The sequence below is a fragment of the Lissotriton vulgaris genome, chromosome 1_2 (genome assembly GCF_964263255.1).
Source record: "Lissotriton vulgaris chromosome 1_2, aLisVul1.2, whole genome shotgun sequence".
In the NCBI taxonomy this organism is placed as follows: Eukaryota; Metazoa; Chordata; class Amphibia; order Caudata; family Salamandridae; genus Lissotriton; species Lissotriton vulgaris.
This window is the reverse complement of record NC_141686.1, coordinates 150,062,660-150,087,249: the sequence shown is the minus strand read 5'-3', so window position 1 is coordinate 150,087,249 and position 24,590 is coordinate 150,062,660.

Here is a 24,590-nt window from a genome sequence, read left to right as displayed (position 1 = left end):
ATTGAGTATGATTACTTGTATCACTCTGGATATGAGTTTGAATTCCTCCACAACCTCGTGGAATGAGCTTTGACTGCTCACTATCACTACCCTTGGGGATGGAGACACTTGGATATCAAATTGGAATTAAATAGTGGCTTAGAACTGGGATATTTATTAATGGAGTGGGAGTAGAACCCTGAACCCCAAAATACTAGAAACTCCAAAATATTACTTTCAGAGATTCTGCAAAGATCACGCTCCCCAACGTCAGACCCAACATTAGTTTAGCAGCGTAATAAAGAAGTAATTATGACCGCTCACCCGGTCTTTGCCATCCGACAGTGAGTTCGTGACCACCATTCTTGCTGCCTGCCTGAACTGCCCTGCTGCCTCGTAGTCCTCCCGCCGCCGCATCTCCACCAAAGCAGCCGCCGAGTGGAGGACTACCATCCCCAGGGGTCTGAGCGGCGCTACGTGACTGCACGCGCCTGGAGGCGCCATAAATCAAACCCCTCATCGGGGGAGCGGGTGTCTTTGCCGTCCGACTGTGAGTTCGTGACCACCATTCTTGCTGCCTGCCTGAACTGCCCTGCTGCCTCGTAGTCCTCCCGCTGCCGTATCTCCACCAAAGCGGCCGCCGAGCGGAGGACTACCATCCCCAGGGGGCTGAGCGGCGCTACGTGACTGCACGCCCCTGGAGGCGCCATAAATCTAACGCCTCATCCGCATCGCGGGAGCGCCCGGGGCTAAGCCCAGGCAAAGGGCGGGCCCTCTGTGACCCTCGGAGGCCCTCGGAGACTGGGCTGGGCCGCGTCCCTTGGTTGCACAAATTAACATCGTACCAAGGTATTTAACCGTGTATTAATTATAGAACTGGCTGAGGTAACAAGTAAAACCATGGTTAAAAAGACTCCCATGTCCACACAATCGACTACCAGGAAATTAACGCTGGGCCAAACCCCACTCCCGACCCTAACTGCTATTGACAGAATGCTGGAACAAACAATTGGGGTTGTAGTGACTGCTACAGAAAGCACTGGAAGACGCCTCTCATTGCCCCCAAGCTTGTGTCTGAGAACTTCGCCTATACAAGGAGCCGATTTACCTGTAAACACTTCCATTACAACAGCTATTTCACAGGACTCAATTATGCTAGACTCCTATACAGATTAACCAGGCAATAAGCTGAACCTAGAAGAGGGTCCACTACAGTCACCATCTACTGTGTTTGCTGCCTGGGGGAGTAGGCTGTCACTAACCCCTAACTTACAACCCAGTGAGATTCATCACTCGCCTATAGGGACTGATGTACCTAGTATTAGAGTAGATATAGGGACTGATGTAGATATAGGGACTGATGTACCTAGCGTTAGAGTAGAGTCGGGTGATTGTGGTACTAATGATACCAACTTAATAGTGGAGTCAGTCGACACCCGCTTAGCGAGTTGTATGAGTGAGCACAGAACCGGCCGGTTCAAACACAAATCTGCCCACAATAGGAAATTGATAGTTGTAAACAGACAAGGGAAGAGATACAGGAGTAAAAAGAGGAAACTAATTCAAACCACATTGAAACTGGGGAGGGAGGGAGAAACATCGCAGCAGAGTACAAATCCACAGTCGAATGAAAATCATGCTACTGACCATCAAAACTCACCATCTATTAATATGGAAGGTCTCATACACCAATTAGAGCAAATGGTAAAATCCTACACCACACCGTTGGCCGATAGACTGAAGGTCCTAACGGACAAGGTGGAGAATCTTGAGAAGTTGGGCATAGCTAACTTAGACTTGTTAGAACATCTTAACACACAAACCAAGCCACCCTTAACTAATGTGCCAAAGGGTAATCCCAGTAACAATCTGGCTAGTGGCGAGACTAGAACACCTGACCTCCCGCCTCCGGTTATAATAGCAGCCACTACCCGTGAAAAATTGCCTACCAATACTACTGTTACCACAACGGGACAGAAACCTGATGTGGGGCATAGAGAGAATGGGGGTCCTACATTCAACAACACAGATAGGACAGTGCCAGCACGTTACATTAATAACATAATCCCGGCAACAATTAACCTCCCGCCAGAATGTAGCCCGTACGTAGCTATCCTTGCAAATGTACCAAAGCTCAAGCCCACCCAATTCGAAAACCAGCAAACCCTTAAGAATAAAACTTTACATTGGCTGCCCAAAATTGTGGGTTCACAATGCGTGGGGCTAACCAAATTATCTCTACACAGAGAGTAGGCTGGTTGGGACCCAGCAGAAAGGAGATAAATGGGGATTGTATAGTTATAAATGTTAGGATTTCAGAATGGGCCAGAGACTCCATCTTAAATGCACCGATACCCTCTAAACATGAGTATAATACAACCCTGCTCCCCCTAGACTATTTCTATAGGAGTCAGTCAGGGAAACAAGCTACAACACGATTTATTGACTACCATAGAGCTGTCAATCCCAACCATTTTAATATAGCTCAAGAACCAGCACCTTTGTACAATCCATGGAATAATATTACAATTCTGGTTTACAACAGATTCCAAGTGTTTGGTTCATTAGAAGAGAATGATTGACTGAGGGAACAAACTATAGAATTACAACCTGAAGCAACTGTATCTGGGGGAACGGTTCCAACTGACCAAGGGATGTTGTATTCAAATAGGGTGGAAGGGGAAATTGTTGTGAGTTCAGTAAGTAGTGCCCAGTATGAAATTGACAACATAGCCCAGTCCGATGTTATCCCTAATATGGACATAAATAAGAATGGAGGGCCCATGAGTCCAGAAGTGCCAACACACCATGATTTAGTAGCTGATAACTCTGCTGAATGCTTAAAAGTTATTACCTGGAATATAGCGGGAATTACTGCTAAATTAACTACGCCGTTCTGGGATATCTTTATTAAGCAAGGCTATGATATTATTTGTCTACAGGAGACGTGGCATAGAACTCAAATTCAAGTTGAAGGGTATACAACATATAGTGTGGATGCAATAGCCCCTCTAGTAGGAAGAGCAGGAAGAGCAAAATGGGGACTATTGACTCTGGTATCTACTACTCTTACTGAGTTTAGCTCTGGTGGTTATGTGGAGGTGGCCCAGTATGCATCAATTCTGCGCCTAGTGCATGGCAAAGGTAGGGATTTAGTTATAATAAACTTTTGTAATAATATTGTTGGACCCAATAGGGGCACAATTGTACTTAATATAGAGCAGGCAATAGAGAAAGTTCTTGCTCTATCAAGTGATCCCCCAGTAATACTCTGGATGGGTGATTTTAACATTCAAGCATGTAGCCACGCACAGAAGGGGATCTGTGGACACCGTGAGGAATATTTTAATGGAGGTAGAATTGTTTTTAACCATTTCCCACACACTAATTATGGAAGTGTGCTGAACAACTTGGTAGCCAAATTAAACTTGGAACTATTAGACTGCACAAAGAACAAAGATAATGAGGAGTGCCCATCATTCAGAGGGAGAGACGCCCATTCTAACATCGATCACATTTTGGTATCCAATGGATCCGCCTACTCCAACGTCTGGGTAATAGAGCAGCCAGTTAGCGACCATAATAGTATATCATTGGAACTAACTGGTTGGGGGCAAAAAACCAATGTATACGGAAGACCGGTCCAAGGGATTACGGCTGAACGACCTAATGGCATGAGAATTAAGTGGAATCGAATTAATCCTACCCAATTTATGGAGGACTTACTCCTAAAATGCAAAAGGGAAATAGGCTATTGCCTAGAATCAAAAGTGATCCCTGCCACCCTACTTGCTAGCTTTGTTAATATAACTAAAGTAATTGATAACTTACTTACAGCAAAGAGTCGTAAACCGAGGAGAATCAAAGTGGTGTAGTTCGATAAGCACTGTGCCCAGTCATTAAATAAACTTAAAATAGCACTTGATACCAAGCCCAGGGACACAGATAAAATTAGAGAGGAGCGTCTTAATTATAAGAATGCCCTAGCAGCGAGAAAAAAAGACCTGCAAAATGAGGCCTGGTCGAATTTGGATATGGCTGCTGAATGAAAACACCACAAATTATTCTGGGAAATTGTAAATAGTCCATTCTTAAACAAAGTTAACACCCCCAAAATTACCTCCCATGTCAGTTGCCGTGCATGGATAGCCCATTTCACTAGGATTTTTAATTCTGATTTTAACCCTGATGGATTAATTTTAATTACAGATAAAGGGTCTAACTCTAACTCTAAATGGGAAAAAATGCAGCTATCTGTGACCCTAACCGAGGTTATTGAAGCAATAAAAAACAGTAAAGGTGGTAAAGCCCCGGGGCCTGATGGGGTGGCAATGGATTTTTATAAATCAGAAATGACTCTATGGGCCCCAATATTGACACGATATTTCAACGCAGCTTTAAAAGATAGGCTCCCGCCAACATGGGGTCAGTCCATTATTGTGCCCCTTTTTAAGAAAGGCTCTAGGTCGGAGGTGCAAAATTTGAATTTAAATTTAATTTTTTGAATTTAAAAACATTTATTGAGCGCTCTTATACCAAGCGGTTTCATGGCGCTTTGGAGATTACGACCAGCAAACAGCAGCAGGAGAGGACATACTAGGTGGCAAAGGCACTAGAAAAAAGAAAAGTTTTCAAGTTTTTCCGGAACTCTAAATAGGAGGATGAAGTTCAGAGCGCCAGGGGGAGGGAGTTCCAGAACACCGGTGCAAGGGCCGCAAATTTCGCCCGCCAGCTTTCTTTTTCTTAAAGCGGGGTATGGCCAGGAGTGCCATGTGAGTAGAGCGGAGTTCTCTGCCCGGTAAGTAGGGACTGACAGCTGAGCAAATAAACTCAGGAGCAGTGCTTATCCTGGCCTGGAAGGTGAGGCAGCCTAATTTGAATAAGGACCGTTCTCTCACCGGCAGCCAGTGCAGTGCCTTCAGCAATGGGGTGGCTCGATGGAATTTGGGTAGTCCATGAATCAGGCGGGCAGCCTGATTCTGCACTAGCTGCAAGCGGTGTATGGCATAGGCCGGCGCGCCATTGTAGATTATGTTTCCATAATCAAGGTGCGAGAGCACCATAGACATTACAATAACCTTTAGCGCCGGAAGGGAGAAAAAACAGGATATTTTCCTGATTATCCTGAGAGAGAAGAAGCAGGAGGATACCACCGAACTGACTTGGGAGTGCACAGAAAGTTGAGAGTTAAGCAGAATCCCAAGGGTTTTGACTTTAGGGACCGGGAGTGGGGGAACACCAAGTGATGAGGCCCAAAAAGATGGGGACCATGGACTGCAACCACCTCCAGTCAAGACCAGCTCAGTCTTGTCTGGATTAAGTGAGGGGTGCTGTTGTCTTTTCAATCATTCGTGGTGCTCTAAAAAAAGTTACACATAAATGTGTTTGGATGCATTTTGGATTCTCAGTTTAAACTGTGACACTATGGAGAAAATTGTGAATTTTGTGTCTATATGTAGAATACTACTGGCCCAAGATTAACTAAATATCAATACACTTGGGGCCCGATGTAGGTAAAATCCAATTTACCACTTCTTAAATACCGAATCATACCGAATCGGTATTTAAGAAGTGGTAAATTGGAGGGGGAGATGTGGGTATTTCAGAATCGGTAAATACCGAATCTGTAAGATTCGGTATTTACCGATTCTGTAAATACCGAATAGGTATCCCCCATTGATTCCTATGGGCCTTGAAGCCCATAGGAATCAATGTGCATTACCGAATCGGTATTTACCGATTCGGTAATTACCGATTTCTGCAAGGGTGCAGGGGGTGTCACTTTAACACCCTCTAGCACCCCCAATACTGGCTTGTGTGCCCAAGGGCATGTCTGTCTGTCACATGGCGTAGGTGTGCATGCACAGATGTGCATGCACACCTGGATTCGGAATTTTAACACCCAATTGGATTGGGTGTTAAAATACCGAATCTGAAGGGCCTGTGGGACTGACAGTAGACTCACCTACATCCCGAATTTTAAAACTCGGTAAACTTACCGATTCGGTATTTTTCAAATTCGGTAATTTTACCGAATTGGTAAAATACCGAATCGGACAAAAAAAGGTCCCCTACATCTCAAAAGGCCAAATACCGGTCGGAAACGGCAGAATTCGGCCATTTCCGACCGGTATTGGCCACCTACATCGGGCCCTGGATCCCTTGTGGACCTGTGCTTGTTATGGCGGACTTTAATTGCCATAGGATATATACGCAGTCGGATTGGGTCAAAAAACCTAAAAATGGCCTACATTTAAGTAATGTGACCTTCTGTAAACTGCTAGATCTGGGAGTATTTTTGTGGCTAAATACGTTTTAACACGGCTATTTACCCAGCCTTTCTTTCACCCTGTCTGCTTAGCCCAATATTTTACACCTTTCTTTGTACCTTACCAATTCCCGCTCTTCTTCTTCCTCTCCATCTGTACACCCCCATTTTTATACTTCCATTTAATCTTTTTTCACCTTTTCCCCATTTTCACCACTAACCTCTTATCTCTCCCTTATCTTACGCCAAGCCTTTCTTCCTCTGTTACTCCCATCTGTTCTTCTCGCTTCTTTTGCCATTAAGCTGTATTCTCTTCTTTTTCTCCACTTCTCTCTTCTCATTTCTTTTCATCCCTTTATGCCCTAATCTTCTTATTCTCCCCTCAGCATGTCTTTCTTTAACTCCCTTCAGTCCTCTTGCAATAAACCAGATGTATCACCATTATTTATTGTCCCTGGAATTACAGTTATCTTGGGTCCCAGTAAATATGGAGCTTGGGAAAATATCATGATTAGTTTTTGGGGATAATATGCAGGAATTGCTGGTTCTGTGCCAATTCGTGCATGATCCCTCTAATATTTCACAAGGAGATTTTGGTCGAAAAACAAAATCGTACGTTATCAGGCTTATACGAATTTTCAGGCCAATTGTACTCGCGGCCTTTGAGGCAGAGCAGATTTTTGTGGTTTCATGCCATAATGTCAAAACCAGTCCCCTGGTCTCTGTAAGACATAAAGCTCTGACCGTACATTGAGTTTATTGAGTATGATTACTTGTATCACTCTGGATATGAGTTTGAATTCCTCCACAACCTCCTGGAATGAGCTTTGACTGCTCACTATCACTACCCTTGGGGATGGAGACACTTGGATATCAAATTGGAATTAAATAGTGGCTTAGAACTGGGATATTTATTAATGGAGTGGGAGTAGAACCCTGAACCCCAAAATACTAGAAACTCCAAAATATTACTTTCAGAGATTCTGCAAAGATCACGCTCCCCAACGTCAGACCCAACATTAGTTTAGCAGCGTAATAAATAAGTAATTATGACCGCTCACTAACTGAGTTCTAGATCATAGAAATGTTAAATGGTTTTATTACAAAATCCTAATTTAAGCGGAACAGAGAATTGTAAGGCATATCCCATGAAGGTTCAGATACAGTGTACATACTCAAGCAATCCAAATTATTTTAAGTGCCAATGAACAGCAAAATCACAAGAGAAATGGACTGTCCCCAGTAGATCAGGGAAGATATCAGCAATTTAAAGTGCCAGGTTCATAAAAAAGCTTCAAAGTACTTGGGGAAAAGGAAAGGCTCTCTCTGTCACCCCAAAACCACATTTTATGAGTAGGTACTAAGCAAAAACTGCAATTTCAGCATGTCATGACTAGTGATAACTCATATTGGACAAATCAGAAGCAAAAGTGTCATAATGATGCACATAACGCTAACCTACTTTTACACTAGTGTATTCTATCAGGCTTACATCAGAGCTGCTGCAGAAATGTCCTTGGGGTTGCAACATTTAAATGCAAATATAGTTTCATTAACAATATATGCACTCTAAGGAAAACAACCAGTTGCGTCACAGTCTCTTATACTCTGCAAAGAATTTGGGGCGAGAAGTAATGAAGTGGAAGTTGATGGGATGGGAAATGAAAAGGAGTAAGATGAACTGGTGTGTTCATAAAAAAATGTGGCACAGCTAAATCACATTACTAATCACACTGCCACGCGACATATCACAATTATTTTAAGTGGAATATTAATAATTTATCGCTTACATCTAAAATTCATTATACAAATCATTAATATACAAAGTTTACTTTCCCTCAAAATTGTGCATTAAGAAAAAGCTTTGACAATGCTAAACAAGAGTACCCAAAGACCCATGAAAAAAGGCCTTAAAATCTACTTCTAAATGTAAGGCCTTACCTATAAACAATGGGAGCACTTCAAAGCAGGAATGTTTCAATGCAATGCCTATAGTGAATGTTTTTGAAAAAAGTAGTATGGGTGGCTCCCCAGGTAGGTGGGCAATTCACCGGGCTGTGTAGAGACTTAAAGAACTGATGAGATGCCAACACCTCTTCCACCCCTGTGCAGCTCAGCGTATAAGTGATTGCTATGGACCTAAGAGATTTTACATCTAGTTCTGGCTGCACTTCTACACCAAAGATGCTGGTAACAAACACAGCATTACAATTCTGGGTATGGACCTAATACAGCAGCATTTCCTTTATGACTTATGGCTGTCATAAAGGAAATGCTACTGTATTAGGTCCATACATCAGAAATTGACATCAGAAATCCCCCCACAACAGCCATGCTTTAGTGGGCAATTAGGAAACTATGGAAACAAAAGACTTGTGGCCAGGTATACCAATCTGCTGGTCTTATAAAGCGACCACAGTTTATGACTCCTGTCTATGCAACAAAAAACATATTTTGCAAAATCAACCCATGTACAAGTAGGTCAGATTGCAAAATAAGGAATTGAAGTGGATCACAGCCTGACCTATCTAAATACTACTCATTAGGTATGTCGCAAATTGCGACTCCCTCCTATAGGTCGCAATAACAAAGATGGTGGTCTACAGGGATCAGCAGCCTACCATGCCTGTTATCACTTCGAAAAATGTTTTTTTAAAGCAGCCCAATTTCCTCAAAAGAAATGGCACAGTTTAAAAAAAGTTTTTTTTATTTGAAATTTTCAGTGAGAGTTGACAGTGGTCCCATGGCCACTTCCTACTCCGTCTGAAACTGCACTAACACAAGCATAATATTTAATGACCTGTAGCTCTGACTTGCAGCCAATGTCTGGAACACTCGAATTAAGGACAGTTGGGTTTTTACCAATTGTCATTGTATGGTTTCTAATGAATGAACCTAGCTTATATATTATCACAACACAAAAAGATAATGGACAGAATGCTGAACACTGTCAAACACTCAACCCCACTTTCAGATCTGGGTTATCATTTTTTCACCCCTTCCAACTTAATTTGGATCCAGTCATATGCAAATCAGTCTTGACCCTGCTCCCCATGGGAACAGTACTGCCCGAATTGCCAGACCAGGTCCACACTGGACCAGAAAACAACCATCCTTGGACAGGCCAAGATTTATGTTCAGGGGTGAATTTTTGACAATGTTCAGCATACCGTCCATCATCTTTTTGAGTTGCTATAGTCACCCCAACTAGTAAGGATACACCCAGACGTGGGTTCCATGCTTACTATGCTACTGGATTCAAGCTAGAATGGCTGATGAGGGGTAATACCCCGAAATTGGTCCCAGGATGTTTGTTTCTGGTCCCGGGACGACCTGGCCTGGCAGTCCGAGCAAGAAGTGTTCCCATGGGAACAAGGTCAATACAGGTTTCCATATAACTGGGAAAAAAATGGAATGGCACTGTGAGCAAGAAAATGATGGATTTAGGCCCAGATCTCTGTATCGGAGGTGAATATTTGACAATGTTCAGCCTTCCATCCATCACCTTTTTGTGTTGCTACAGTCACCCCAAGTGTGAAGGGTATGCCTAAAAATAGGTTCCGTGCTCACTATGTCATTAGTTTCAAGCAAGCCTGGCTGATATGGGGTGATACCTCGAAACCAGTCTCAGGGTGCTTGTTTCCGGTCCAGGAAGAACCTGGCCAGGCAGTTCGGGCCGAGATGTGCCCATGGGGCAGCTAGGTCAAGACGGATTTGCATACAGCTGGGTGTAAACTGGATTTGCATGGTGAGCAAACAAACAATGGATTTAGTCCTAGATCTCCTTACTCTGGTGAATGTCTGACAATGTTCAGCATTCCGCTCATCATATTTTTGTGTTGCTATAGTCACCCCAAGTGGTAAGGGTACGCCCAAAAATGGGACCCGTGCTCACTATGCCATTGGATACAAGCTAACCTGGCAGATAGGGGGTGATACCCTGTAACCAGTCCCAGGAGGCTTGTTTTTAGTCCAGGGAGGACATGGCCAGGCAGTTCGGGCTGGACTGTTCCCTTGGGAAGCAGGGTTGAGACTGATGTTATGTTATGTTATTTGCATGACCGTATAAGACGACTTTTTAGCCCCTTAAAATGTTCTGGAAAGTCGGGGGTCGTCTTATACGCCGGGTACCAAAATTAACGGTATGTTTTACATAGCACGGACTTCACCCGAAGGTGTCAGACCGCTTCTCAATTGAAATGGGTGCCGCTTAGGGAACTCCAGCACAAGAACGAAGAACGTAGGCGGTCTTGAAAATAAATTACAGTTACGGTACAGGCACAAGAACGAACGTTACATAGGCGATGGTGGCACTGTGCAACACGATATCAGCCCCTCACCAGCCAGAGGCAACTCAAACACTGCGCAAGTTTTAAAAGCAAACAAATGGCGCCGTGAGCCCTACCTAGACTGCAGCTGCACATCCCCAGGCAGACGAGGCGCTCCTCCACATGTGCTGATCTCTCTCTCCTTCCGTAATTCTTACGCTCATCGGAAGGAGAGGAGCGTCAGTACCACATGATCTCCTCAGTCCATGGAGATAGAAAGGGGACTGTAGGATGTTAGGAAGTGGGGGTAGTCTTAAACGGCGAGTATAGCACGAAACCTATATTTTGTCAAGAAAAGTAGGGGGTCGTCTTATACGCCGGGTCGTCCTATACGCCGGAAAATACGGTAATTTATCACACTATTACCCAGTTGTGTATCCCGAGCTGAAAGCAGTTATTTGATGTTATGTTTTGTTATGTATATTCATAAATCGCACTATTACCCAGTAGTGTATCCTGGCACTGAACACTGTTATGTTACTTTATGTTATGTATATTAATAAGGTGCACTATTACCCATCAGTGAATCCTGGTGCTGAAAGCAGGTGCAAGTCTGGCTTGCCCTAACGTTGGTGAGTGGAAGCCAGTTTTATGAGCCATGTCTTCAATTTCTTGTGGGCAGTTATTCTGTGTTTCCCTGGGGGATTGTTTGCATCTATATTATGTCTGTTTTTACAGTGAGAAGGTATACCGTTTGTTAAGGAGTGTGCAGCTTAGATGTCACAAGCATCAGTGGAATCCAAATGGCATATAGTTTTTCAGTTTGTTGCAGTAGAGACTCCCCATGTAGAGATTTTGCACTGGAACTGGCTCTGTCTCCCGTTTCCACAGACACGGGGAGGTAAGAGCTTCTCTGTGTTGGCCTCTCTCAATTTTTCCCTTCCGGCTGAAATTCGTCAAGAACCTAATTATTTGAGATTTAGAAATATCTTAAAAACCAGGCTCTTTTGACAGGCATTATGAGATGAGAGGCTTTTCAGCTGCTTTCCGAGCCGTCAGTTTTCTAGCAGCACCGTGAAACCCTTGGCTGTGTGTGTGCTTTATAAGTACACTCGAATGAATGAATGAATGAATAATGAACTTATAAAGTGGGGACTTGACCCGAGGGCATAAAGGCGCTATGTGGAACTAAAAAGTGCAGACAGAAGAAAGCATGCTCATACTCAAATCTGTGAGAAAAGCTAGGTCATTAAGACTTTGCGGAAAAGAGAATGAGACACCTGTCTGGAGAGCTCTTCAGGGAGGGAATTCCACAGCTTTGCAGCAGCAATGGAGAAGGCTCTGCCTCCCCATTTTACCTTTTTAAACCTGGGTACTGTTAGCAGATATTTATCAGAGGACCGCAGCTGTCTGGTGGGAGCATATCGATGGAGAATTGCCTTAATCCCATCTGGGCCAGAGCCATAATAGGCATCATGAGTCAGGCACAGTGCTTTGAAAAGTATCCTTAGGCCCAAGAGGAGCCAGTGCAGCATCCTAATAGAGGCTGTGACTGAATGATATTTCGGTAAGTTCATCACCAGCCTGGCCGCAGCATTCTGTACCAGCTGCAGACGTCGCACAAGACCTTTAATAATGCGCAGAGAAAGGGCATTACAATAGTCCAGTCTGGACATTACCAAAGCAATAACAGCCTGATTGCGTGACTCATAAGACAGGAAATGGGAGATTTTTCTGAGGATCCTGATAATCCTGAAATATGTTGACACCGTCCTGTTGACCTGCAGACTAAGGGAGAGTGAGTTGTCCACTATGACCCCTGGGTTTTTCCCATGAGATACCGGGCAGGGACAGACGCCTAGCGTTTCCGGCCACCAATCACTGGACCATATCTCAAGTTTGCTGCCAAAAATCAGAACCTCAGTCTTCTCCCCGTTGAATTTCAGAAAAAGTTTCCACCCTCCAGGAGGAGACTGCCTGCATACAATTCCTGAAATGAAGGGCCGAGTCTCGGATACTGTGCGAGATGGATACCATTATTTGGGTGTCGTCCGCATAGGACAACACCTCTCACCAAAAGGATCTCACAAGCTTGTCCAGTGGGGCAACATAGATATTAAACAGTGTCGGGCTCAGAGAAGAGCCCTGAGGGACACCGCACAACAGGAGTTTAGCGGCCGAGTAGAATTGGCCAAATTTTACTGTCTGTGCCCCAACACTGAGGAAGGAGGTGACGGTATGCACCCATTGGGTACACCTGGGGAGCCCCGAGGGTCGGGACCCTCTGCGGCACTGGGGAGAAGGCTATGTCTGCCCCCTTTAGCTCCCCCTCCATGGGCACCCCCCCGCTCCCTCCCTCCCCCCTCTCCACCCTCCCCTCCCCCCCTTGCCTGCACACTCCTCCCCCCTGTCTCCTCTGGGTCAAAAGCTTTATCGGAACCTTCCCTCCGTCCCCCACTGACGCGATTGCACGCCACATCGGACAACTTACGTTGCTGACAGTGAAACACACACACCTACCCTCACTTGTGTTGCTTCCTATTTGCTTTGCTTTCGTTTGGTTTTCAGTTCCTATCTTGATGAGTTTTTGTTCAAAGTTTATTACCATGAGTATAAGGTATTGAATATTGCTTGATTTGCGGCTCACTCCGGGCTTCACCCAGCGACCGCAAATGCGGGGCTGAATATGCTGTCATTGCAAATCCCTGGGATTAGCGCGCTTCTCTTGGGAAGGGAGCAGGAGGCACATTTTGGAAATGGGGACTCTGTTGAACGATGTATTAGTCCTGCCACACCGGAACGGCCGGAATGTCCTGGCCTCCTTTTACATGATGCACCTTTCCAATTGAGATGATGCCTATTAGCCGGACTGTACCCGAACTGGTCTGCTGGGGGTAATCCTGATTGTATTCAAGCATTTTCAATTATCCCTGACCAATTTGTTTAATGATAGATGTGCCCTCGCCCGAATGTTTGACTTGCAGGACACATATGGCAGAAACTGTTACCTAAGCGAACTGTTATTGAATATGCATATCCTTGTCCAGTTGTGTATGACAATCTTACCATATTCATTCCTATTGTGGTGTATGAGGGACGGATACTGAAAAGCAAGTTTCTCCTGTAACAACTGCTGATTTCCTATGTTCTTTTTTATTCTTTCCTCATGTAATCTCGTATAAGAAATGCAATAAAAATACTCAAACAAAAAATCACTGAGGAAGGAGGCAAGAAGCCCTAAGGCCGAGCCCCCGATCCCTATCTCTCTGAGGCATTCAACCAGGGTATCAAAGGCTGCAGTGAGGTCAACTAGAACAAGCAGGGTGGTGTGCCCTGCGTAAACTTGAATACGGATATTGTGAAAAACAGCACTCAATGCTGTTTTAACTGTTGCTCGAAGATGATTACTAGACGTCTATTATCACCTTTTATAAATGCATCCTTAAAGCTAAAAATAATGTTCTTTGGTAATACCACTTAGAATTGCAGCTAAAGCTATGAACCATGTTGACCTAGTAATATTCGGTATACTCAGCAGCTAAAACAATCCCAACTCATTGGTTGATGATCTTTGTAACAAACTAGTTTCCATCACACAAAAGAAGATCCCATTTAAGAGACATTTTTGGGATTATTACAATGTCGGTCAGTTCCGACCGCCTAACTTTGGTGCAACCGCACATGGTACATTCGAACATTTTCCAATGGAAGCATATGTTACTGCTGTAAACCTGCCATAGCGCAAGCTCCCATAGGGAAATGGAGGTTGGATTTATCCCTGCACCCTGTGGCAGGCACCTTAAGGTATAAAAAAGGAAGTTGTCACTTGCACACCACAAAGTATAAATAAATTCTCCTAAATGGGAACTAACTATTCACACAGACTTAAGGCACCTTAAGGTGACTGCCACAAGTTGCAGGGGTCAACAAGGGGGCAGCTAAGGTAAGAGGCTTTACGTATGAGATCAATAATAGGCCCCAAAATGTGTTTGTTATACAAGATTACAGCCCCCAAATGAGTTGATTCAGTTGTTAGATTCATGGATTCATGGATTCATCTGGTGTAACTCTATTGTCTGGACTTGAGTGAGGTTCGGATCACAGATTCCAGAGTTAACTCGGCTTTATGCATTCCCTGTTAAATCAAGAGCAGTAGTGAATGCCAAGAAAGAGAGAGAGAGACAAAACACTCTACCAACAGTTTTGAGAGTGGACCTCTGCAGCACATGATGGTGGAAGGCATTGACAAATTGACTTATGGACCCCCTAGACCTATAAAATAAGGTACAGCCAATCCAGGAATGGACATGAAGGCATTAAGGAAATATACAAAAACTCCAATATTGTTTGTTTACAGGTTTGGAACAGCAGATGGACTGTATCTAGCCCCCAGGCGGCCCTGGGGACAGTCCAGGAACGGAAAGTGGAAGTTTGCCTAAGCTGGTGATTGGGCAGGAACAGTGTACAACAGTAGAGCACTAAAGCTGCATTGGACTTTAATTTTTATCTTCATACGCTCAATGCAACCTGTTCCAAGATAGCAATGCACGCAGGGGAAGCAATGGCCAATCATAAATTAGAATTCAGCCAGTAGCGGGCAACACAAATTAAAAGTGGGAGTGGATGGGGTGGAGATGGGATTAATAATAAATAAAGAATATAAATGTCTGCTCTCTACCTGTGACACAATATAGTGCAGCAAGTCGTTTTGTTGCATTTAAGCATGGGCGAATTTTGCGAATCTCGCGTTGGCGAATTTTGCGGATTTGCGAACTCGCAATCCGCAAAATCCGCGAATTCTCGCGAATTTGCGGATTTTTTTTTTGTGTTCGCGCGGGTTTCTGCCAGTTCGCGAGGGTTTTGTACAATTTCGCAAAACGCGAACTTACCTGTCGGGTCGCAAGTTTCGCGAACTTGTTGTTTCTACGTGTCCAGCCTGTTTGGGACACTCTTCTTCATCACTGCCACTCTCTGTCACCACTGCCACTCTCTGACTACTCATGCCACCCTCTGGCCCACCCATGCCACCCTCTGTTTCATCACAGCACCCTCTGGTTGTCCAGTCAGTGTACATTATTGTGGCAACGCAAGCACACCTTCCCTGCCTCAAGTGACCTGAATTAATTTGGGGCTGATTAATGTGTCAGAGAATATTTTTTTAGCTGGCACCTGCTTCCTTAGTGCTTCCTGATTAGTGATCTTTTGCACTTGCTAAGTGCTTTCATTGTTGCAAAATTAGTTACAACACCTGCCCTGCCCCAACTGACAATAATGAATTAGGGGCTGATTAAAGGATTTGAACCTCCAGCCTGGCTCCTGCTTGTCTCCCTTAGCTGTAATTCAGGACCTTTGTGGCATATGTGTAACTATTCTGAGGTTCAGAGCAGGGTCACATAATAGTTGCAACTGGCAACTGAACTCTGGAGGGGCCCCGCAGGAAGCACTACAGGAAATGGCTACTAATGATGAGCCTGAACTTTTGAACCTGGTAAGTAGTTTCAGTTTTGCTAAGATCGTATTTCTGCAATTTTGCGCTTATTCGCGGGGCGCGAAGTTGTACTGGGAAGCCGCGAACTCACGCGAACAGTGCGAGCAAGCCATGAAATCCGCTGCTCGCGGATTTGCGGATTTTGCGGGAGATTCGCAAATCTCGCGGATTGCGAATTTACCGAAAATCCACAAAATCCGCGAGCGAAACGGATTTTCCGCCCATGCTTAGTTGCATTGCATGACTTCTTAGTAAGCCTGCCACTAAATGCTTCCTTACTTTGCAGAAACGTGTGGACTCACAAGTGACTTAGGGCCATATTCATCAAGGGTTGCATCACTTTTTCACCACACAACAGGGTGCAAAAGTGACCCAATCCTTGAACCTAGCATGACCCTGATTTGCTTGATAAACCCAGAGTAACGCAGTGCAGTGCAAATCAATGTGCTGTGTTACTTTGCCCCAGTAAGGTGTTCCATGGGTGGTGCATGGGTGTTCTCATGCAAAACCCATGGATTTTGACACATTGTCAAATTTACCATAAGCTGTAGACCAGGGAATGCGCCAAAACTGCTACGCCTCCACAGAAGAGGCGTAACGAGGAGAAATATGTTTATTTCTCCTAGTTATTTCCTCTTTCTATGTGTGCGGCATTATGCAGCACACATAGAAAGACGAAAATGCCTCAGGGGATTGTTTTTGTGCAGGAAGGTGCTCCTTCCTGCACAACAACTGTCCTGCTAACAATGTGGGCACTCTTGCACCATGGTGAAAGAGCGCCTGTGTTGGCAGCAGGTAGCTGATTGTTCATCAGCGCTGAAATGTGCCACACAATGTTAAGTACGGCGCATTCCTGCCCTTTCCCTATCCCTCAGCACAGCGCAGCAAGATGACTTGCTGCACAGCGTGATATAATGATAAATATCCCCCTAAATTGGTAACAAACCAGTATAAATGATCTTCCCTGCCCCCCCAAACAATCATTTAAAAAAAGTATGTTGTTTGTTTTGTGTTATGTATTGCTGTTGTTTATTGCTGAGCATGGTAAGTGGCACTAGTCAGATCCCAACTAAGAAGCTTTGTCTAGTTTGAAAAAAATTAAGGAAAATAAAGTAAAGTAAACTAATACTTTAGTATCTGTCTTATAAGAAGTAGTACATGAAGATTTATAAAAAAAAAGTGAAGTAATGGAACTTGGTGTGAATTATTGCACGCAGTCTTCCTTAAATACTGCATAATTTAGTGATCAGTCAAGGTTTCAGTTTTATGGTGGGTGTCTTACAATAAATGTCGGCACTTTTGAAAAAAGCATCTTTTATCTCAAGTACTTCTCATTAAAATAGTGTCATTTCTTACAGAAGTGTTCAGCTTTCTGGAATAAAATGCAATAAAATATACATCTGGGTATTCAGATCTCTCTGTTATCAAAATGCACCAACAAGCACTGCAAAGGCACATTATTCATTCGGTGCGCGGAACCGGTATGACAAAGAGCGGGCGTGGGAGATAGTTAATCTTTCCTAGTTCTTGAAAATATGCTTTTTGACACAATGTCTTAATGTAAAGGAATATTGTTTTAGCCTGAGGTAAGATCGATGCACTGAAAGCAGGTGAATGTGGAATACATTTAAAAAGAATCTGGCAACCCCATTGAAAAGATAACTTTTTCTGAGTTAACTTAAGACACTTTTGAAGATGAGTGTGCCACATTAGAACATTTGGATATTGGGAGCTCTATTGAAAACGATGGAGTGGCCCAGCCTTCTAATGTGTGGTAGAAGCCCAGAGCTCCAACATTAAATGTTTTCATTCACAGCTTTTGCTGTAACCAAAGGCTACTGGAGCAGAGGGGATTTAAATCTGTGTGAGATGCACAGTGACTTAAAGTGGATTCTCATCTCCACCCGAAGCCAATGCAGTTTGCGGATAGAGTTGAAGACTAAGCAGGATTTAGGAAGGGTGAATAGAGTTCTCGCTGTGGCTTTCTGCACCCTCTGAAGATGATTGATCCCTGCGTTGTTGGCGCCCAGGTACAGAGAGTTACGATAGTCCGGTCTACATGGTGGACTGGACAATGATCTGGCGGGTCTGTACGTCCATGAACGCGAGCAGAGGCTTAAGTACTCATAAAAGCCCTAAATAGACACCAGCCACTGATTTCGTCTGTAGTGGTGGGAGTACCCCCAAAGAGACAGGCCACCAACAATCGCTCCATACAAGGGTGTCTCTTCCTAGAAGAAGAATCTCTGATTTGTGAGCATTCAACTGCAGGCAATTGGCCGTCATCCAATCTGCAATGGCCCTCATATCATCCTGGAATTTGACCAAGGTTTTGGGGCCGTCGGGACGATTAAGCGAGCTATTGCCCAGAGTCACATGGTGCTGGGCTAACCTGCCGCCGGGGCCGGGGATCGAACCGTGATCCCCAGATTCCGGAGTCAGTCGCCCTAGCCGCAGCGCCACACCGGGGGCAAAAGTTTTCTGGCTTGAATGCATCAGTTTTTTTTAGCAGAGGATAATCTTGGCATGTTTCCACAGAGCGGGTACCACTGCTGACGACAAGGACAGATTTATCAGTTCACATTAAATCAGTGAAAGCTGTAGTTGAAATTTCTGGAACAGGCACCGGTTTAAGTGGGTCAGCTGGTGAGCCTAGTTTGATTTTATTGCAAAGGGTGCACAACTCTACATGGGATAGTGCCGGTAAAGAGAGTAATGAGGGATCAGAGAGACTAGTTAGCGCCTCAGGACCTTCACTGCCGGTAGTGAGAAGGAAGGTTTTGTAGATACCTTCAACCTTCTTAATAAAAATGGTGTCCGGGCCTCACACTGAATGTTCGAGGTAATGGTAAGTTCACTTGCCAAAGAGGGTTTTCTAAGGTCCTTTAGAAGGGAAAAGATACTTTTAGCTGAGCTGCTGCTGTTTTTATTTTTATCTGCAAAGTAGTCAGCTCTAGATATTCAAATGACTTTATGATAGGCCTTTATAGCTGAACGATATTGTATCTTAAGAGCAGGATCATAATGGCTGGTATAAACCACTACAGCAGGCTATAAAGCTATTTTAGAGTAATTTTCTTGTTTTCTCATTTTGACCAATAGGAGTTTGATGGATGTGTCTCTGCAACGCCACGTTTAAATCACCACAGATAACCTTCGATATCATACATATGATGCACCACTTTCCTAGCAAACCTCCATGTTATTTACATTCTCCATTAGCAAAGTAGACCAGCATGCTAAAGAGGGTGACAAAAAGTTATCTTGTTATCAGAACTTGGGGTGGGGCATAGCTCACGTAATTCTGTGTACTGTAATAAAAAAAATTCTGTGAGATGCAGATCCCTATCACACCAAAATATAGATTTTTACAAGTAAAAAAAACTTTAAAGTTACAAAATGATCACAATAATTTGACAAGATGCTTTGTTGTTAATATCTCGCTCTGAATCCAGCCAACACGTGTTTCGTCCTTTGGGACAAGACCCACGACTTCCTCAGGGCTCAGGAATTTCAACTACTCTTGGATTGCCTTCTGGCTGGTTCTAATTCTGTCCCAGCCTAAAATGGCTGGGTAAGTAAATGTAATCTCGAACGTCGTTCTTGTGCAATGAACAATATTCCCAAAAGAAATGCACAATTGTTGTGCGTGCTCAAATGATCTTTTATTTCCAACTAGCACGATTCAGTATTCGTGCTACGACGCGGACTGTAGTAATGTCCGTACTTAGATGCTGTATTCGGCATTGCCGATTAACGAGTGAGGAACTTGGGTGATGCCGAATACAGCATTTAGGTACGGACATTACTACAGTCAGTTTAAGGTGATTACTGTTTATCCAGTCACGGATGAATAGCATAGTAGTTTGAAAGATTGTCAATTCTCAGAAGTAACCGCATGTCACCCGCATAGCTCTAAATCATGCATTTCCTCCTTTTGAGAGAGTAGACCAGTGGATGAATGCAGAGGTTAAAGACGTGAGCGGAGGGGGACAACCGCAATGGGACTTTGTAGTCCAGCTGGACCTTAGATGAGTTATAAGTGGTTAGGTGGACTGACTGGATGCATTTTTTTTAAATGGAAATGATTGGGTGCAATGCTGTACCCCAAAGCCTTGTAAATGTGACACAGTCCACTAATAGGTAGTGGTCCACAGTGTTGAGTGCTGTGAACAGGTACAGGTGGACCGGGACCTGGGTGACCTCTTTATCACATTCTTTTTGAAGGTCATCTGTCACAGAAAGGGTGACTGCTTCTGTGCAGTCAGCAGGGCAAAGCCTGCCTGACAAGTATCTTAAAAGTTGGTTTCTTCTAGGTAGTCACTGAGATTTTTTGACACACGCCCCTCTAATACCTTTGCTAAAAATGGCAGTAGGAATATGGGGTGGTCGTTTTTCAGTGTCCTCTCCTATTATCTTCTCGAGAGGTACCACAATGGGTGCTTTGAATGTGATTGGTACTGTCACTTCGCTGACCGAGTGATTGAGGAATGAAAGGGCTGGGTCCGGGGACTTACAGAATACTGTTTCTAAAAAATGTTGGTGGACAGGTGCTATTAGTAGATCCTGATTTTACTTTGATCAGCAGGTCTTTGAGGCAATCCTTGCTAATAACAGGAAATTAGAAAAGAGTAACAGGGTTCATGTCTACCTGAGTCAACTTGGTTTGAAGAGAGTTTGTAGGGATGCTTTATTTGATAATCTTCATTTTGTCAATGAAAAAATTATTGAGTGAGTCGCAGAGAGACTGGGAAGGACTGATGGGTATGCGACTCTGTCTGGTTTAGATAGTTCGAAGACAATTCCAAAAAGTCTCCTTGATTTATTTATAGATGAGAGAATTTTGTTAGTGAAGAAGGTAAATTTATCTGGTAGGATAAGTTTTGTTTTCTTTGAGGTGTTTTATGTATATTTCCTTTGTCTCCGAGGATTAGTTTTTATGCCACATCCATTCATAGAGGTAAAGTTGAGCTTGACTGCTTTATTCAGATTGTTTTCAAACCATTTACAGGTATCATGGCGTCTATCCTGTTTAGACATGCGTGAGGGGACATGGATATCGCTGGCTAGCGTTAGCCTGTCCAGTATTGCTTTTCCATGCAGGTCAATATTGTTGTTAGGCTCAGGCAAGGTTGTAACCAGAGACTCACAAACGAGACTCAGTTTGACCTGTCAGAAGCTCCGAGCGAATGTTCCTGGATGAGGAGGTGGTTTTAGGGGAAGCAATTAAGTTAATGAAAAGTTAATAAAGCTGGTGTTGGCCCATACACATGGGGAGACTTTGAGGTTGGACAGGAATGGGTGAGTGGTCCAGAATTGGTCTAGAGTGTGGCCTTTGATGTGAGTAGGAAAGAACGTATGTTGTAGGAGATTTAAGTTGCTAGGGTGATCAGAGAAGTTGTAGTCCCTTATCGTTGTTAGCCCAATAATTGCAGTCGCCGACCAAGAGTATTTTTGTATGGTCAATGCAGAAGGGGGTAATTAGCTAATAGAAAAGATGTGGGAAGTACTGCATATAGTCTGGTGGTGGTTTATAAGTGAGAAAGCATAAGAGGGTAGAGGTATTCCATCTTGGTTAAAAGTGTATCTACCGCCGGGATGTTAAATGATGTTTGTTTGGTGAACTTGATTTGATTCTTTAACATGACGGCAATGCTACATCCTATTTTACCAGCTGGTCGGTTGGTTTGCAGAATATAGCCATTTTTGGGTAGGGCGGCAAGGATGTCAGGAGCAAACTCTTCAGCGGGGGGGGGGACTCTGTCATCGGCGGAGGCCTCATCCAGAGCTGTGGCGGAGTACAGGGCGATCTGGAAGCAGATGGACAGTAAGGGTACCTCTGCGGCAGAAGGAGACAGCAATACTTCTGCCTGGCACAGTAGGGGTGCCCGAGCCAAAAACCTGGAGCCGAGGGGGTTCCAGGAAGCAACGTCGGCGCCCCGTTAGTCCTTCGGGCGGTCGGGGGGCCTAAACCGACCGGGGGTGTGCCTCATCGCTCCGCCCCGACAGGGGGGGCGGGAGTAAACGAGATAACCATTAAAGGTATTGCACCGTCAAGAGCATCGACTTACCGTGCAAATTGGCTAATTAGGCAGGCGGGTCAGCGAGGGGCTGCCGTCTTGGATCGCCCGTAAGATGACCCACCTATCTGCTGTAGTATGCAAATAAACCTGCACCACCGTTTTCCCACCATAATGTCTCATGAGTCTTCTTGGTGTGAATGGAGTGGATACAAGTGGAGCGAGTGATGGCGGTGTGGGCACTATTCAGCGGGCCAAGTTTCGGTGAGTAATAGAATGTCCGGTGATTCGGAGTCAAGCAGGTTGACGACATCTGTTTCACCACAGAGTGAGTATTGAAATAAACAGTTGTTAGTTGATTGGTTTTGGGGCAATGGGTGCTGAGACTGGTATTAGTGCTTTTAATGGGCGGCAGATGTTTATTGGTTTCAATGAAGTCGAGTACCACATGGGTGATTTTAGAGTGTCCTAATATACCTAATTTTTGCAGGAGTCGGAAGTCCGTTTAGTATGTCGAGTGGAGGTTTTTAATTTTGGTAGAGATATAAATGAGATTTTAGGCATGGTGACTGGCCCCTGGCCCTGGCCGGACACGATACAGACGGAGATGGGCTTGCCTTTGGCAATCCGATTTGACAGGAAGGACAAGTTTAACACATGAGCAGATTTAAAAAAAAAAACACAGAGCAAAGTTTAAAAGTGCATATGCTAACAAATATCTGCAAATAAGGCAGTTTCAGCGCGGGCAGCTTTCATCTGACTAGCTTCTCTGCGCATCCGCGCTGATTCAGTAATTTGTGGCAAAAGCTCTTTTAGCCCAACCCACACAAGCGCAAGGCAGTGTTCAGATTGGTTCCCCCAGACACTGATTTGATTTTGGATTGGTTCACCCCTAGGAGCTAATACTGCGATCCAGTAGAACAGGAAAGACGGATGGAAAAAGAGGTTCACTAGGCACTCTGCACCAAAGCCAGAAGGGCTGTTCCATCCATATATGGAATACCAGGAATTATTACAATCAGAAGTTGGTATCCACTAGTCTTAATCTCCGTGTTACTAGATCAGCTGAATGACACCCAAATATATACAGAGATGGATTTTGAGTGTGATCTAGTATAAATTTGATACAACATTGAATGAAGGACACCATTCAACAGCTCCCTAAGAGCACTGTGGGTATCTAGTAATACATTGCATCCCCTGCCTTTCCACATTTTATTAAACTACATTTCAGGTAGGAAAGATTGATGAAAGATGTCGAGGAGTATATGAATCACTGTGTCATTTGTTTAAGAGTAAGGACGGCCCAGGCCAAATCCAAAAGGTGTTGCAAGCTGTGCCGCGCCTTTTCATACTTGGTCTTAAATGTCAATGGATCTCATGTTGATCTTCCCAGCTCTGAACACTACACCAGAACTGTAGTTCTACTTAATTACTTAACAAAGATTAGCAGTTAAATTCTATTCAGGAAGATACCTTCTGCCCAAGAGTTGGTCCAGGCCTTCCTAAAAGCGATAATTCACCTTCATAGAATACCCAACATCGTTATTGGACACAGAGGGTCACAATTCCCCTCTAAAGTCTAGAAAGAACGAATTACTTACCTATTATACAATCTATTATCACTTCACTAGTTCTCACCCTTAGACTGACTTCCATATACTTAGAGTTAAGTAGGCCCTGGAACATTACCTCTGCTGTTTCTTAATGAATCACTTAAGAACAGTAATCACACTGGCTACCTGTTCTTATAATTACGAGCTCTACGATGCCATAGATTTCAATAGCAGTCAAGCCTTATTCTAGGGGAATGGTCTTAATACTGTGGATATGCTCCCAGGAGGGTTCTGGAAGATGTAACAAGTGGCCAACCCATGTCAAAACCCATACTTGGGAACTGCTACCCACCCTGCTGCCATAAAAGTTCTGCTTGAGGCTGTGAAAGGAGCATAATTGAGGAAGACAACAAAAAAGTGATTAGCACTCTCTTTAATTCCAGTGTATCACTGCCTTTCAGAATGTCAATCAATCATTCAGGGTTATTGATGTGCCACTACTCACCTGTGAAGGTCTTAAGGCACAGGGGTCGGCTCTGTTGAGTGTAGGGGTTGTCCGAAGAGCCAGGTCGTGAGGTCCTTTGTGGACTGGGGGTTCAGCCGAAGAGTCAGGTCTTGAGGTCCTTTCTGAACTGGGACAGAACTGGTCTTGTTGAAGGTGAAGGGGGAGGTCATTCCAGGCCTTGACTGTGAGGTAATTGAAGGAATTTCCACCAGTTCTGGTCCTGTGGATGAGAGGGACGGTGGCAAGCAAGAGGTTGGCTGGTCTGAGGTTTCTTTTGGGTGTGTGGAAGGAGAGGTGGCTGTTCAGGTATGTTGGTATGGTGTTGTGCAGGGCCTTGTATGAATGGATTAGGAGTTAGAAGGTTATTCTTCTTTCAACTGGGAGCCAGTGAAGATCGCAGAGGTGTTGGGCGATGGGGGTGCGGTGGGGATCAATCAATCAATCAATGACACTTATAGAGCGAGCTACATACCCGTAGGGTCACAAGGCGCCGGGGGGGGGTTCCG